This window comes from Dama dama, chromosome 32 (genome assembly GCF_033118175.1).
Source record: "Dama dama isolate Ldn47 chromosome 32, ASM3311817v1, whole genome shotgun sequence".
NCBI lineage: Eukaryota > Metazoa > Chordata > Mammalia > Artiodactyla > Cervidae > Dama > Dama dama.
The window spans coordinates 33,464,049-33,481,299 of NC_083712.1; the positions used below are offsets into that span (position 1 = coordinate 33,464,049).

Here is a 17,251-nt window from a genome sequence, read left to right on the forward strand (position 1 = left end):
CTAAAAGCCTGAAATACCACTGCAAAGTTTTTAAGCACAGCAGTGATACGACTTCCATTTTGAAGACATTGCAACTGGCTGTTGTGCAGAGAATGGATGAAAAGGGACATGGTGGGGCGACAGGGCGCTGAGACGGGGCTCTGGCTGAGATCAGGATGCAGGCTTGCTCTAGAGAGGAAGCAGGTGGGGGCGAAGAGAAGCAAGAGTGTTCCTGCTGGTTTTGGAGGCATCTTTTCATTTTGGTTATCAGCTCGGATTGCTGCTGAAGGGGAAGGTGGAGGGTGGCTCCCGAGTTTTGGGACAAGCCCTGGTGTGCATGAGAGAAAAGGGGAGGGGAATACTGCCCAAGGAGGGTGAAGCTCAGTGTGGTTTTGATCCATCCAAATGGAAATGCCAAGTCAGCACTTGGATGGCTGGAACTCAAAAAGAAGTCTGAGTTGGATTTAGGAACATGGGAGTTTTGGACAGGAACATAGTATTTCTCTCTGCAGGAAATATACAGTTCCTTAGGGAAAGAGGGTCGGGGGGAAAGGTGAGTAGAAGATGAAGCATGAAGAAGCCTTTAAGCATGAAGCAGCCTTTAAAGCTGAGGCAGAGGAAGGGACAAAAGTGACAGGGGACAGAGCAGCCAGAGAAGCAAAAGGAAGACTTAGCAAAGATTCAGGATGGAGGAAGTGGTCAGCTGCAGGCAGGTTTTTACCACAGGGCCACCAGGGAAGCCCTTAGCTGTGTCCCTAGAAAATGATTTCAGAAGATGGGGGAAGGAGAGCTTGCCCAAAGAAGCATGTCCTGAGTGCTGACTGCTGCCAAGCACTTTGCATTTAAAAGTGTATGTTGTCCTCCAAGTAAAAAGTAAAGTGAAACTTCACATCGTCTGGGACTTCCCTGGCAGTCCAGTGGTTAAGACTTCACCTCCTAACACAGAGGGTGTGGGTTCGATCCCTGGTTAGGGACCTATGATCCCACTGTCCCATGGCCAAAAAACCAGAACATAAAACAGAAACGATATTATAACACATTAAATAAAGGCTTAAAAAATGGTCCACATTAAAAAAAAAAAAGTGTGCTTCATTAGCAGCATGAAGGCATTTTAAAGAGTTCCAGCCAAGTGCCAAGGGTGGACTCCAGACAGGGGTGGGTTGAAGTACTAATGGCCAGCCTCTGGGTTATTAAGATTGGGTCTTAGCAATACTTCTGTGTGTTTGAACCTAAGTAGCAGGAAGCCATTTAAAAAAACATCTTTTTTTTTGATGTGGGGTTGGGAAGAATCTCTCAACTTGAGAGATCTAATAGGTAGTTTGTATGAAGATATGATTTAAAAAAAAATCAGATTGCTATATATAGTGTAGCTAAAGGGTTGCTGCAGGCCACCCTTTTTTTTAGTGTTTTTCCCCGTGGCTAGGAGCTCTTTCCTACTTACCACATAAGCCACTTCAATGACAGATGATTGTTCAAAGTTTTCTTGGCACACCGACTTGAGAACTAACTACCGTCTTTCTAGTAGGTACCCGGGTCCTATGGGAATTTAATGCTTCGTCACGTAAAGACTTGTGAAGTGATGTCTATCAATCTAATTTGAAAAAGATATTTGAGTCAAAATGTCCTTGAACCGTGCATTAGAGCTACCTTTATCTGAAGCTCTGACTGGGCATTTTAATGAGCAGCAGTCAAAAAATGCAATGTTATTATTCTGACAGTAACTGAATACGTTTCTCCTGACCATCTGTATACAGTCTTTATTGTCTAGTCAGCTGCTGATCTGTTGCATTCATGGCTATACTTGGATGAGGACTTTGAGCCGCCATGGGAAGAACATTTTTGAATTTCTTGTTTTCATTTCTGCCATGGTAGTGTTTTCATGCAAAGATTTGTTTTTTACATTGGGTTTGCATGTGCGTGCTAAGACACTTCAGTCGTGTCTGACTCTATGCAACCCTATGGACTGTAGCCTGCCAGTCTCCACTGTCCATAGGATTCTCCAGGCAAGAGTACTAGAGTGGGTTGCCCTCTTCCAGGGGATCTTCCCGACCTAGGTTTGACAACTTTTAATAAGTGTTCGTAAGCTAGAATCAGATTTATGAAAACCATACATTTATAGATCAAAAGAAATGGGCAGAAGGATGAAAAAGAAATCTCCAAAACATAGGAAGAACAGCTCTGAAACCTTTGACTTCAGCAGCAGGCCCCTTGGTCTCATTCACCCAGGGAACCACAGGTGAGTTTTTTGACCAGATATTCTGATCTTGGACAAACCAGTGGTTTCCAAACAGGGTTTGCACATTAGAATGTACAGATCCCTGGACTTAACTCCTGGAGATAACAGTTCATTTGGTTCAGGTTTTTTTTTTTCCCCGAGACTCTGTGTTTTAGGAACTCTCTCCAGGTAATTTGGAGACCTTGGACTCTTGTGGTGTCTAAGGTGTTTTCAGTTCACAATGCTGGGGATTTTCTGGACAATCAGAAGCTGGGTAAGAAAAGGGAATTGACGGAGTTTCTTGTGTGTGCCAAATATGCTTTACATGTTTTCCCTCCTTTATTCCTGAACACCATCTTGCGAGATATATCACTCTCTTCCAATTTTAACCCAAGATTCCAAGTGGTTTGCAGAACTTAAAGGTCAGGCAGCTGCTGGAGGCAGAACATCTATTTGCATTCAGGTCATTTGACTTCCTCTGTTAGAACCATGATGAGGTTCGGAGCAGTGTAGTCAGAGAGAATTTAGGGGCCACCATCCTTTGAGCAAGGCCATCATGCCCTCTTTGTCGTGGGGAGCACCTGTTTCCATGCAGATAAATGGAAACCTTTCCTGTTTATCTTCAGGGAGTGTCCATATGGGTGATTGAGTGGGGAGAACTGGATACTTTTTGAGAGTTTTGAAGTCAGATCCATTTGGACCAAACCATGGTGGTTCAGATGGTAAAGAATCTGCCTGCAATGCAGGAGACCTAGGTTTGATTCCTAGGTCGAGAAGATCCTCTGGAGGAGGGAATGGCAACCCACTCCAGTATTCTTTCCTGGAGAATCCCATGGACAGAGGAACCTGGCAGGCAACAGTCCATGGGGTCACAAAGAATCGGACACAGATGAACGACTAACACTTTCATGTCTTCAACAGTTCACAAGGAACAAGCCTGGTCATCCTGTTAGGAGTTGATAACATGTCTGTGAAAGGTTTGTTCTAACACGTTCGAGTCTGAATGAGGGAACTCCACACATGGTCACGAATATTTCTCCAGGAAGCAGATGAGACATGATGGGGTCTGGAAGGGAAGATCTGGAGGCTGGCCTGGACTTAGTACCCTGCTTCAGGGTCAGGCCTTGCCTTCTGGACCTATATCTGCCGCTCATGATCTTGGAGACATTCCTTGATGGCTCTAAACTTGATATACAATGCGAATAATGCATCTCTCTTAGAGATGAGTGTGTGTGAGCTGCGATAGTGTAGTTCTAGCACCTCGGTCGTGGTAAATGCCCTCGTCACACAAGTGAAAGAGCAAGAGGTTCCACCGTGGAGCCTGGTGGGAGGCAGGGGGATGCCTGTGGCTGCGGCATGGCAGGAAGTAGCAAAGGGGCAGAAACATCACTGGCTTGAGTGCCGTGCCCTCCACTCCCTTAACAAATTCATGTTTCCTTAGTCCATGGCACTGAAGGTTCTTTAACAAGAGTGCTGCTTCCGGGGTGGTGTGTGGGCCAGCAGCCCAGACCAGCCTGGTGCTCGTTAGAACTGCAGATTTCCGAGTCCACCCTAGACCTATGCTACTCTCCAAGTGTTTCTTAACTTTTTTAAGTTAAAATAATTGTAGAAGTGATTTTTTTTTTCTTTTTTTCAAATTCTTTTCCCAATGAGGTTGTTGCACAACATTGAGCAGAATTCCCTCTGCTATACAGAGGGTCCTTGCTGGTTAGCAATTTTAAACATAGTGGTGTGTGCAAGTAAATTCCAACCTCCTGGTGTCTCAGATGCTCTCGGAAGGCTGGGCAGCTCTGCTTCCCGAGGCAGTCTCCCTTTGTGTGAGTCGTGTCTGGGAAGTTGCTTGGTCACTGAAGAGTGTGTGTCCAGGCTCAGCCATGCTGGCTTTGCAGAGTAGGTTCTTCCTGCAGGACGCTGTAGATGGTGGCAGGTGAAAGACGCAGAGAATGAAGGAAAAAAGAAGATCTTTCCTAGAAACGTTAAGTGATAACATGCCCTCCCTATCCACAGGAGCTCCGGCACGTGGCGTGGAGAATGAGTAATAGTGGACGCCGACCAGGGATGCTCATGGAAGGACAGTGGGCACCACGAGGGCAGACAGGATGGTGGGATGGGGGCCGAGAGAATGTGTCTGAGGCCCCCCTGGGAGGGAAGTGGAGACTCACCTGCCCCCTGCCCTCCACCCACCTCTGAGCGTGCTGATGAGGGCAGTTGCTCTTAGGGAGGGGAATTGCAGTGGGCCCTGATCCAAGAATGACTTTGAGGGAAGTTTCCAACACAGAAAAAGATCCACCTGCCAGACTCTGCTTGCTTAACCGGAGTTCATTGGTGTTGGCTCAACTGCCACCATGGGCTTTGGGAAGATTTCCCATCTTGCTGTGGTCTCCATGGAATCGGACTGAGTGGATATTTTGCCTTTAAAATATCTTAGGAAATTGAGCAAGATGAAAACCCACCTTGATAACCGCTAAATTGGGCACGATGCTGCTTTCTGTATTCTTCCTATGAATGAGCTTATTTGGTGTGCTTATCCTATGCAGGGTCCTTCCTGTTTGTTACCTCCCTGCATCCCAGTTATAACTCAGAGGTTGCCATCCTTATAGCCATTTTTCAGAGGAAACCGTCTCAGAGTGGTTATGGCATTTGCCCAAGACACACAGCTGAGTGAGTGAGGAAGCTGGGATTCAGAACCAAATCAGGCCTGTTAGAAAACTTCCTTCTATACTAAGTGCAGGCTTTCTCCATTGGTGGTTTGGTTGCTATCTTGTGGCCGACTCTTGAGACCCCTTGGACTGTAGCCTGCCAGGCTCCTCTGTCCTTGGGATTTTCCAGGCAGGAATACTGGAGTGGGTTGCCATTTCCTTCTGCAGGGGGCTTTCTCTACTTGGCTGTTAGAAAAAAAAACAAAGGTAGCGCATGTGATGACCTTTATAATGTAGATACTGAAAGTCATAGCATGTATTCCCTACCCTCCCTAATTCCATGGGTACTTATTTATTGATTGATCACGGACTGCTCCTTGCATGGTGTAATTGTTGTTAGGCAGGATATGGAGAAGTTTGAGAAATTTATGATCCAGCAGAGGAGAAAAGATAGGTGTATGCTTTTGATCAGAAAGCAGCTGTTACGTGTCATAAGAGTTTAGATCTAAGACTTTCTCTTAGGCAGGAGAAAGCACCTCTCTTGTGACAAACCAAAAAAATAAGTAAATAAATAAAAAACAAAAAAAACCCAAACCTTTAGGAAGCATATTAAGATAACACTTTTGTGGTAAATGGGATTGTTTCATTTTACATTTTCAGAATGTGTTAAAAATTGTTTGCAGTAGCATGTTGCATATGTGTGTCCTGAGTTGTAAAAACAATTAGAACAGGGAGTGTATCAAAAAATACTAGACATTTGCCCTGTCTTGGGGGCTTTCCAGGTGGCAGTAGTGGTAAAGAACTTGCCTGCCAATGCAGGAGACGTAAGGGATGTGGGTTTGATCCCTGGGTCAGGAAGATTCCCTGGAAAAGGAAATGATAACCCGCTCCAGTATTCTTGGCTTGGGAAATTCCATGGACAGAGGAGCCTGGTGGGCTACAGTCCATGGGGTTGAAGAGTCAGAAACAAACGAAGTGCCTTAGCACGTACACACTCTTCTTCTTGAATAACTTCTGTATAATAAGGCCCACCTGCCACTAGAGATAATAGAACTCTCACCAAAGAATCTCACCCAATGGGGAAGAAGTTACTACTGTGGTTTTTTTTTTTTTTTTTTTGGGAGGAGCATGGAAAAATATATATCAGCACTCTTACTTGGAAGCAATATAATTTTGGTTTTAGTAGCAGAAAAGAGAATAATACCCTGGCTTCTTTGCTATTATCAGAAAAACATGCTTCTGTGTTTATCTTGAGGTAAGGTTTTTTCATATCCTGTTGGGAGTCTGTAGTAACAGTTATTTTCTATGATATTATTTGGCCATCATTCTTTGAAGTTCATGTCTCTGGTCTTATTCTTAATTGTTTTTACATTTTTTATGACTAACGTTTAATAGTGACCACCCATTAAAACTATTGCAGGACCTAAGTGTATTATAAATTTATCTGACGTATTATTGCTTCTGGATTAGAAGATGGAAAATAATTACAGTTCTTGTTGTAATGCTATTATGATGATGATTTAGTATTTCCCCAGTTTATGTAATTTGGTTCTTTTCTTCATTTGTTTCTTTATTTGCTGCACAGGATATTCGCCTATTTATATTGAAGAGAAATAAACTCTCAGAGCTGTTGATTTGAGAATCCTTTTACAATGCCATTGTAATCTATTTAGCTCCCAGACATTTCTTAGCGGATCAAAGGAATTTCCTGGCCACTCCCAGAGGTCTGACTGACTTTTATCTATCCTGATGAAGGTTCGTCAGCTTACTTGGGTCTGTTCTTGTCCCTAAGTGAATTAGTGAACCAGAATTTCAGTAAAGGAAAACAAGCAACACTGCATTAATTTCTCAAGGAGATCAGTCCTGGGTGTTCATTGGGAGGACTGATGCTGAAGCTGAAGCTCCAATACTTTGGCCACCTGATGCAAAGAGTTGACTCATTGGAAAAGACCCTGTTGCTGGGAGGGATTGGGGGCAGGAGGAGAAGGGGACGACAGAGGATGAGATGGCTGGATGGCATCGCTGACTCGATGGGCATGAACTGATTCAAATGAATTGTTTTTAATGGCTGAGTAATATTCCATGGTGTATATGTACCATAGCTTCCTTATCCATTCGTCTGCTGATGGGCATCTAGGTTGCTTCCATGTCCTGGCTATTATAAACAGTGCTGTGATGAACATTGGGGTGCACGTGTCTCTTTCAGATCTGGTTTCCTCGGTTTGTATGCCCAGGAGTGGGATTGCTGGGTCGTATGGCAGTTCTATTTCCAGTTTTTTAAGAAATCTCCACACTGTTCTCCATAGCGGCTGTACTAGTTTGCATTCCCACCAACAGTGTAAGAGGGTTCCCTTTTCTCCACACCCTCTCCAGCATTTATTGCTTGTAGACTTTTGGATAGCAGCCATCCTGACTGGCGTGTAATGGTACCTCATTGTGGTTTTGATTTGCCTTTCTCTGATAATGAGTGATGTTGAGCATCTTTTCATGTGTTTGTTAGCCATCTGTATGTCTTCTTTGGAGAAATGTCTGTTCAGTTCTTTGGCCCATTTTTTGATTGGGTCATTTTTCTGGAATTGAGCTGCAGGAGTTGCTTGTATATTTTTGAGATTAATCCTTTGTCTGTTGCTTCGTTTGCTATTATTTTCTCCCAATCTGAGGACTGTCTTTTCACCTGGCTTATAGTTTCTCTTGTTGTGCAGAAGCTTTTAAGTTTCATTAGGTCCCATTTGTTTATTTTTGCTTTTATTTCCAATATTCTGGGAGGTGGGTCATAGAGGATCCTGCTGTGATTTATGTCGGAGAGTATTTTGCCTATGTTCTCCTCTAGGAGTTTTATAGTTTCTGGTCTTACATTTAGATCTTTAATCCATTTTGAGTTAATTTTTGTGTATGGTGTTAGAAGGTATTCTAGTTTCATTCTTTTACAAGTGGTTGACCAATTTTCCCAGCACCACTTGTTAAAGAGGTTGTCTTTTTTCCATTGTATATCCTTGCCTCCGTTGTCGAAGATAAGGTGTCCATAGGTTTGTGGATTTATCTCTGGGTTTTCTATTCTGTTCCATTGATCTATATTTCTGTCTTTGTGCCAGTACCATACTGTCTTGATGACTGTGGCTTTGTAGTAGAGCCTGAAGTCAGGCAGGTTGATTCCTCCAGTTCTATTCTTCTTTCTCAAGATTGCTTTGGCTATTCGAGGTTTTTTGTATTTCCATACAAATTGTGAAATTATTTGTTCTAGTTCTGTGAAAAATACCGTTGGTAGCTTGATAGGGATTGCATTGAATCTATAGATTGCTTTGGGTAGTATAGCCATCTTCAGGGAGGATTTTTATTTGTTTTGTTTTTGGCTATTTGTTTGTGCAATGTAGAATCTTATTAGTTCTCCGACTGGGGATCAAACCCAGGCCCCCTGCATTGAAAGTGCTGAGTCTTACCCACTGAACCACCAGGGAAGTCCCATGCCCTTAGTTTCAAATGCATTTGTAACAGTTTGTAGATATGCATGGGTGAAACAAATGCTTCTCCAACCAAGCAAGCAACCAATCAGCATGTTCACCCCAGTATCATTGATTTCTATGGATAGTTTCATAGTGCATGACTTGACACAAAGTTATTAACTAAATAATATGTTCTAACCTTTACTAAGCAGTATCCTAAGGATGTCCATTGTTTTAAATCCTCAACAAAATATTTAAAGGCAACAAAGTCTTCAGCAGACCACTGCTTGCGATCTTCACATTCATAGTCATTTTTTTTTTTTCCAGTAAGTATGCTTTGAGCCCTTAAGTGCTAAACACTCAGACACATTGCTGAATAAGTCCTTATCCTTACGGTGTAGATTTGTATTTTATAGTCTGTTGGCTCAGGGGTCTCAGAAAGGCCATCTTTTCTCAAAGTAGTTTCTGAAGTTAAAAGAAAAAAGGTCATCTTGTGATTTAACCCATGTTCTCGTCTTCCCCTGACCACATGATGGGCTTTAAGGAGAAGAGGGGATGACCAGAGAATACCTTTTGAGAGCAAATGACTTTCCAGCACAGGACAAGGGCCAGCACTCTCTGGGTAAATGAAACCATGAAGTCAAGCTGGGCAGTTGGTAGACAGGAATAAATCACTTGTGGGCATGGGAGAGGCTTCCAGATTTTCACAAGATCAAGAGCTCTAAGTGGCATTTAAGCACTTTGCTGCTTAATTTTAAAATAATAAGTTAAAAAAAAAAAAAGAACCCATATAAGTTGATACTGTGCTTCTAACTGAAAATGTGAGAGATGGAAACAATGGAAACAGTGACAGACTTTATTTTTTGGGGCTCCAAAATCACTGCAGATGGTGACTGCAGCCATGAAATTAAAAGATGCTTGCTCCTTGGAAGAAAAGCTATGACCAACCTAGATAGCATATTAAAAAGCAGAGACATTACCTTGCTGACAAAGTTTCATCTAGTCAAAACTATGGTTTTTCCAGTAGTCATGTATGGATATAAGAATTGGACCATAAAGAAAGCTGAGCACTGAAGAATTGATGCTTTTGAACTGTGGTGTTGGAGAAGATTCTTGAGAGTCCCTTGGACTGCAAGGAGATTGAACCAGTCCATCCTAAAGGAAATCAGTCCTGAATGTTCATTGGAAGGACTGATGCTGAGGCTGAAACTCCAGTATTTTGGCCACCTGATGGGAAGAACTGACTCTTTGGAAAAGACCCTGATGCTGGGAAGGATTGAAGGCAGGAGGAGAAGGGGATGACAGAAGATGAGATGGTGGGATGGCATCACTGACTCAATGGACATGAGTTTGAGTAAGCTCTGGGAGTGATGATGGACAGGGAAGCCTGGTGTGCTGCAGTCCATGGGGTCGCAAAGAGTCGGACACGACTGAGTGACTGATCTGAACTGAAAATGAGCTGTCCTTCAAAAAATGTGTTTGTCTCCATGAATGACGGGCTCCTGAAAATTTGTGAGAAGGCTATCACAGGCTTAGTTAGCCCTTGTGGTTTCCAGCCTCGTTTCAAAAAGATAAAACAAATGTCGCAGTCTTTGCATTTTCAATGCCCACCAGTTCCCCCTGCCACCTGACATTCCTGGGTTCTTGTTTCTCCATTTCTGGGTTTTGTTTGCTCTGTAAATGCCTGTTGGATTTAATGTGCTGGGCCTGGGTGATATGAGAGATGGAATGATGACTGACTGACTGACTGAATAAATAAAAAGTAAGTAAATGAAAAAAAGTCAAGTGCTTCATCCTTCAGGGCCTTGTCCAGCTAACTTTGTAGTAGGTGCTGGTAGAGCACCTCTCTGTATCTTAATTCCTCCATGTCTAACAGCATAAGAGAACTTTGAGGGAAAGTTTCCTTAGATCTTATTATCACTACTGAGATGGAAGGGGATGACAGAGGATGAGATGGTTGTGAAATGTTGTTGCTGAATCATGTAAAGACGCCAGGGTTCTTGGCCTCCGGAGCAGAAGAATTCAATCCGGGGCCAGAGACGAGGCTGGATCGCTCAGAGCTTTTGTGCAATGAAGTTTTATTAAAGTATAAAGGAGATAGAGAAAGCTTCTGACATAGACATCAGAAGGGGGTAGAAAGAGTACCCCCTTGCTAGCCTTAGCACTGGAATTATATACTCTCAAATTAGTTATTACAGTGAATCAAAAGAATGTCTAGAGGTTGTAAAGACCTCACCAGACCTACTCCCATGATTTACATTTTGAGATAACAGAATTAGCCAGAGGGTTTTTTCCAGAGACTGTCCTCAAGCAGGATACATTATTGTTATATAATCCTAAGGAATGTAGAGGGGAAAAAAAGTTTGTCTTTTCTTCCTCCTTGAGAGTTCCAGACCCCTCTCTCCATGGGGACCCCTAGACTTCTTATCAACCTGCCTAGGAATTGACACTCTCAGTTGGATGGCATCACCCACTCCATGAATGTAAGTTTGACTAAGCTCTGGGACTTGGTGATGGACAGGGAGGTCTGGCGTGCTGCAGTCCATGGGGTCGCGAAGAGTCGGATGTGACTGAGCAACTGAACTGAGATGGAATGGATTGAAGAATGTTAGAAACACTTGTAGGTCAGAGAAATAAAACATACACAGGATTCGTTTTTGATGGGGGAAGAGAAATGAAGGGAGTCCTTTGGGCTCCTCTCCCCAGCATTATCCTGCTCACAGCGTGGATGGGACCCCCGGGCGCATGCTCAGGGGTCTGCGTCAATGCTCAGAGAGGCTGGCTTCCTGGAGCGCTGTGGGTCCACCCCGCAGACCCGGGATAGATTGGATTGGAGACTCTGGGAAACCTCAGTGAACCACTGTGGCTAAACTTCGTACCCAGGCACTGTCTACCAAAGAGTTCTGGATTTGGAAGTAGTCAGAACACTTGAAAACTTGCCCACCTATTTATAAAAATGATGCCAATGATTATTTCCTTCAGCTGAACCCCAGAGAGGAATGGAGGTGAGGGGCAGGACCCAGAACCGACGCTGTTCTCCCACTTCAAGTCACTAGGACGGTCCAGTAGTCTTACTTTTTCTGTGTGTTCGGTACCCATTCTGCACTTAGCAGGGAGTAATGGTGCCTGTGTGCTTATTTGCCTGATTAGGCTGTGGGTGAGGGGATTGAAGGTTATACATTTGTGGGTCTCCAGCAGCACCTAATAGAGTATTTTAAAGCATGTCTTACTGCACTTTTTTCCCTCAAATGTGAAAGACTTTTATGTAGCATCTCGTCTCCTTAGGAGCAGAACTTTCATGAGGCAGAGGGCAGGCCTGTGTGCAATTATTGGGCAGGTTTGTAGTTTGCATCGCACTTTGAGTAGATGAGGGACTATCCAAAGCACAGCTCTGCTTCCTCTGGTGGGTGGCTTTCTCCTCTCATTCTTCCCCTTTGCTATTTTTGGAGATGAAAATCAGAGGAGGGAGCTGCAGGTTGAGATGATGCGGAAGAAACCAGAAAGCAAAGAGAACAGGTAGATGTATTCAGTCCTATTTCATTCACAACTCAAACTCTGATTAGGAGAATGTAACCTTTCCCTGTAAAAAGAATTATCAAGATTCTCTGGTTGATCGGCTCAGAGAAAGAAGAGGCAGGGAGAAATGCTGTAGTCTTTTGCAAGGTGATAGACAAAAGTCATTCTTGTTTTTTTTTTTTTTTGATGTGGACCACTTTCAAAGCCTTTACTGAATTTGTTACAGCATTGCTTCTGTTTTTTGTTTTGCATCTGGGATCTTAGCTACCCTATCAGAGATTGAACCCACACCCACTCCATTAGAAGGTGAAGTCTTAACCACTGGTGGTGGTTTTTCAGTCCCCAAGTCATGTCCAACTCTTTGCGACCCCACAGACTGAAGCATGCCAGGCACGCCTGTCCTTTACTATCTCCTGGAGCGTGCTCAAACTCACGTCCATTGAGTCGATGATGCCATCCTCTTTGCCCCTTTCTCTTCCTGACCTCAATCTTTCCCAGCATCAGGATCTTTACCAGTGAGTCGGTTCTTCACATCAGGACTGCCACTGCATCATCAGGGAAGTCCTGACATTTGTCATTTTTGACCTAACTTGTCCCTGACCATCCTCTTTCCTCAGAGCCCCCTTCCTTCTCCAGCAGAGAGAGAGAGAGAGACACCAGCAATTCCCCTGCAGGCCAGGCTTCCCACTCCTGAGAATTCCCCACAAGGAGAAAAGTGAAAGTGAAGTCACTCAGTCGTGTCCGACTCTTTGCAACCCCATGGACTGTAGCCCACCACGCTCCTCCATCCATAGGATTTTCCAGGCAAGAGTACTGGAGTGGGTTGCCATTTCCTTCTCCAGAGGATCTTCCCAACCCAGGGATCGAACCTGGGTCTCCTGCATTGTAAGCAGATGCTTTACCGTCTGAGCCACCAGGGAAGTGGAAGAAGCAGTCAGTTAACTCAGGATACTTTTCCACTCCAAGATGTGTTGGGTTTCTTTGAAAAAGAGATGAACTAAATGAGTGGTGAAAGAATTAACTCTGTGTGGGGAAGCAGTGGGTATATCTGAAAAGAGTGAGGAAGGGTGGAAAATGAGTCAGAGAGAAGGTGTAGTTGATAATGAAAGCTCCTTAAGAAATTGGCTGGAAAGTTAACCAGAGCCAGGGGGAGGGCTTGCCTTCAGGCCGTTCTGCACGGACGCCTGGTCTGGAGCAGGAAGGCCAACACTTTGCACCTAGGATGGAAACCAGATCATTTTGTTGAGGGTGAGTCATCTAGGGGAAAAAAAAAGGGTGGTGAATTTGGAAAGTTGGGCGGAGGACTGGTTGAAGTGTCTTAACAAAGAAGGGGCCATTGAAGGAGCTCCAGGCAGGGGGTGGCGGGGAGAGGAGCCTGGCTGTGTGTCACACAGCTTCAGAGAGAAGAGCTAAGCAAGGAATGACTTTGTAGACATGAAAAGTGCTAGTCGTACAGTTCTGTCCTACTCTTTGGGAAGAGTAAAGTAAAGTATCTGGGCCCTTGGGAGGAGCCCAAGTCTGTTAGGCTCCTCTGTCCGTGGGGATTTTCCAGGCAAGAATACTGGAGTGGATTGCATGCCCTCCTCCAGGGGATCTCCCTGACCCAGGGATCGAACCCAGGTCTCCCACATTGCAGGCAGATTCTTTACTGTTTGAGCTACCCAGGACACTCCTTGTAGATATGACCAAAAGTTTCATTTGACTGGTTGAATTCTAAACTTGATTACTCTTGAGTCTTGACTTGTGTTTGAAAATCGACCATTAATATGGTCAGTCTTTATTAAATCTTAAGTTCTCAGTCAATATAGAAAAGCACAGGCTTGCTTTCTTTCGTAAACTTTAATTCTCGTGGTTTTGTTGTGTTACATTGCCTTCATCCTGGATGCATTAATGAACTGGTGTGATAATGACCCAGGGTGCCCATCTGTTTAATTCTGCTAATTTGCTCCATTTTCGAATGAGTTTTTGCTGCAGGAGCAGCAGTGGTGCATGGATGCTGCTGAAAAGAGTTTAAGTTACACCTTTAGCACCACCTCAGGGACACCCCCCTCCCCAGCCCCGCCCCCCAATAATTTTCTTATCGTCTTTTTGCCATTTGGGAATGCTGCCATGTTGTTTGCAATTGAAATGTAGTTTTTAAATGTTCCTCCTGTTGTGCTTTTATAGAAAGAGAGCCTCCGTTTCTGGAAAATAAAATACCATTGACTGAACCAAGAGCCCTTCAGAAGGGTTTTAATTACTGCATTAATTGCAAACTTCAGGACAAATTGGACCCCAGTAGTAACACGTTGTTGGGCAGATTCCTGGGCTGCTTTAAAGAAAATGTTAAAAGCCTTTGGATCGTGAGAGGGATGGGATTGAGAGAAGGAGGTGGGTGCACGAGAGAGGCGCTGCCTTTCTTCAGGCGATGAGCTTTACATTAAAAAAAAAAATCCTTCCCTCATTTGCATTTTCGGGGAAGTGTCTGATGACTTACTGCTCAAGGGCCTCAGCGGTTCCTGCCTTGACTTGGGTTAGAAAAAAGCGGGGAGATGGTGTAAATATTGTAGATTAGAACTTATCTTAAAAACAAACAAACAAAAAAACCGGTTGGCTGGGGAAAAAATACAGTTGGTGTGGTCCTTTTAGTATGGTAATCCTTGAAATGCTAATTTTTTATTCAGAAGAAAGAAAAAGAAAAAAAGACCAGTAATTTCCTTGTCTGGCAGAACACCCACTAAAGTGTTTCCTTCATGTTCAGTTTCTTTGGCTTTTGGGCAGATTACCAACAATGTGAGCTTGGGTTGGGGACTGCTAGAAGATTCATTCTGTAAGCCGGTTTTTATGACTTTTACCTTGGTGTCTTTTCCTGGGAAAATAACTGGTTAAATACCGAGGTGACTAGATGGAATTGCATTCCATGCCTCAGTGATTCATTCAGAATGGTGTCTTTCTTCTAACAGGCTTTTGAGAGAAAATTATCCCAAGTAGCATTTCTGGCAGGACTAGGAGGACATTTCAGATTTGAAAATATAAGTGGCAGTCACACGTGTTTTTCTGGTTTACAGTATTTTAGCACTTAGGTTGTGTCAAGCACTTCTCTAAAACTCGTTTAATCCTTGCAACAACCCTGTCAGGTTTGGGACAATCATTAACCCTATTTGGCAGATGAGAAAACTGAATCTGAGAGAGTCTAACTGGAAAGATCAGACTGACTCCAGAGTCAACTTGTTCTAACTGAGGACTCTAGAAGACGTTCATCCTATTTACCCTCAACTTGAATATTCATTGACAAGTGCTGACTGTTATTCTCATCTCCCTCAAAGACAAACTCACTCTCTCTCCGCCCCCATCCATCTACCCATCCATCCATCCATCCATCCATCCCTCCCTCCATCACCAACAGCTAGTAGCTACCTACCTACCTAACAAATATTTATTCAGCAGTGTTCTGGAAACAAGATTAGGCATTATGATGTGAGAAAAGACCCTACCCCTACATTTGAGGAGCTCTGTCTTATTTGGAAGCCAATAAGGTGCTCCGTGGTGGAACTTCTGACCCACGCTTAGGAGGGCTCACTCATCAATTCAGTTTTTTATCAAAGTACAGAGCTAGTAGATGCCAAGCACTGTAGACCAGTAGCCTTGGGGGTTACAGTCTAGTTAGGGGAGATGGACAGGAAGATGGCACGTTGCACTTGGGTGAGATGATTGCTATGATGATGCCAAGTCAGTAGGAGTCCAGCATCTGTAAATGTACAAGGCACGGAGCCAAGAGAGAACTGCATTGTGATCTGGTCTGTTTGGAGAGCGGAGTGTAAATGGATGAGAGGTGAGAGGTGAGGCTGGAGAGGTCCAGGGAAGGGCTGGGAGTCCATGGTGTTCTCTGCTCGCTCAGGGACCCTGGGCTCCATCAGAACCGTTAGAACCGTGCTTTTTGCCCAGCACTAAGGTCTCAGTCACTTTAATGGCAAAGTGGAAAAGCAGAACCAGAGTGTAACCTAAAATTAAGTGGCGATAAGATACTGCACATTTCAGAAGATTGGCAATCACTGCTCTTATTTATAGCTTATAGCTATTTCCTTACCAGAGACAGACTGTGAGAGAGTCTGGATCCTGTGTCTATTTCTGGGATTTTTGGTTCAGCAATAAAGATGTTGTTGGAAAGGAAAGAAAAGGGAGGAGGTTAAAAATCAATGCACATCGAATTAATTCTGATTTTTCCATTGAAAGAATGAGCACATTTCAAGGTCATAATATGGAGCTGAGGCTTAGATAATGGGTAGATTGTGACGTTTTTCTATAAGCAAGTCATGAGAACATTACAAAGCTACCAGATTTTCTACTTTACCAAATTAAAAGGAATGGAGTGGAATTGGATAATGGGTTGTGGAACCTCTTATTCTTGGATCATTGGTTTCGATAGATCCCAAATTGGCAGTAACTGTAAGTTATTTCAATTTTATGTCGACTCAGTGGCTGAAATGAAGTGGGTTAATTGATGTGGCTTTTGGGGGAGGAATGCCCTAGTCAGAAATCACTAAAGCTCATTGGCCTTCCTTACTTGATCCCCAGACATTTTTCCAGGATACATAGTCAGGGAGAGAGGTGTTTCTTTGTCTCAGGCTGCCTTCTTCCTGTGTCCAAATGGACAGTGGACCAAGAGTATTATTTAGGAGCAGGACTCTAATTTCAACTGATAGTGTTATTCAGTTGGATCAGAAAGTACTTTGTCCTCAACCCGAAATAGATGATTAGGAAATCGTAGCCTGGATATTTGGGATGAAGTGCTGGAGAAAGATGTGGGTAGGTGTGGAGGCCTGGCTCTCTGGCATGCATCCCTAAAGCCCTGTTATTTTTTGTTTCAGTGCTTCACTCCACAGCAGGTATGGACACTGAGCTACTGTGAAAAGTGTATGTTTCATACAGTTTTATACATACAGTCCCTGATGGAATGTGTGACATACAGTAGAAGTTAGTAATTGTGAATGAATGAATGATGTCATCAGCTTATACAACAGTTGGGCTGTACTGTGTAGAACAAAGCTACTACAAGAATGAGGCATCTTGGCATAACATGTGCATTACAGAAAGGAAAACTTTAGGTATCAGGTAGTTACAGACCTATGAGAGAAATTCAGGACAAAGACATTTCTTTGCATCTAGTTCATTTTTATTTATTTTTTCCTACCACTCTCTCTGTCAGCCTTTAGCATTTTCCATTAGAGCTCTACAGGTCATTGACAATTTTTTTGTGTGTGTGTTATTTTTAGGACCCAAAATTTACCAAAACCAATCCATCCAGCATGGAGTTCTTCCTTACTCTCTGAAGTCAACATCCCCCTGTTTAGATTCCTTTCCAAGCCATTGTGTTTGCTCACTGGCTAATTCCATCAAACCCATGTTCAGTCTTCCTGAGCTCCTAGACTGCAGGTCTCTTAATTCTTTTTCCCCTCTCCTGACCAGACTTCATCCCTTTAATC

At 43.6% G+C, this 17,251-nt stretch overlaps 1 protein-coding gene and 1 non-coding gene across 2 annotated transcripts in view; one reads left to right on the plus strand and one right to left on the minus strand.

Moving 5' to 3' along the window:
- Window positions 1-17,251, plus strand: part of NRG1 (neuregulin 1) — a 1,115,683-nt gene that overhangs the window by 15,453 nt on the left and 1,082,979 nt on the right. The window lies entirely within an intron of this gene.
- TRNAC-ACA (transfer RNA cysteine (anticodon ACA)) lies at window positions 12,638-12,709 on the minus strand. The gene has a single exon. It is a non-coding gene; the product is annotated as a tRNA-Cys (tRNA).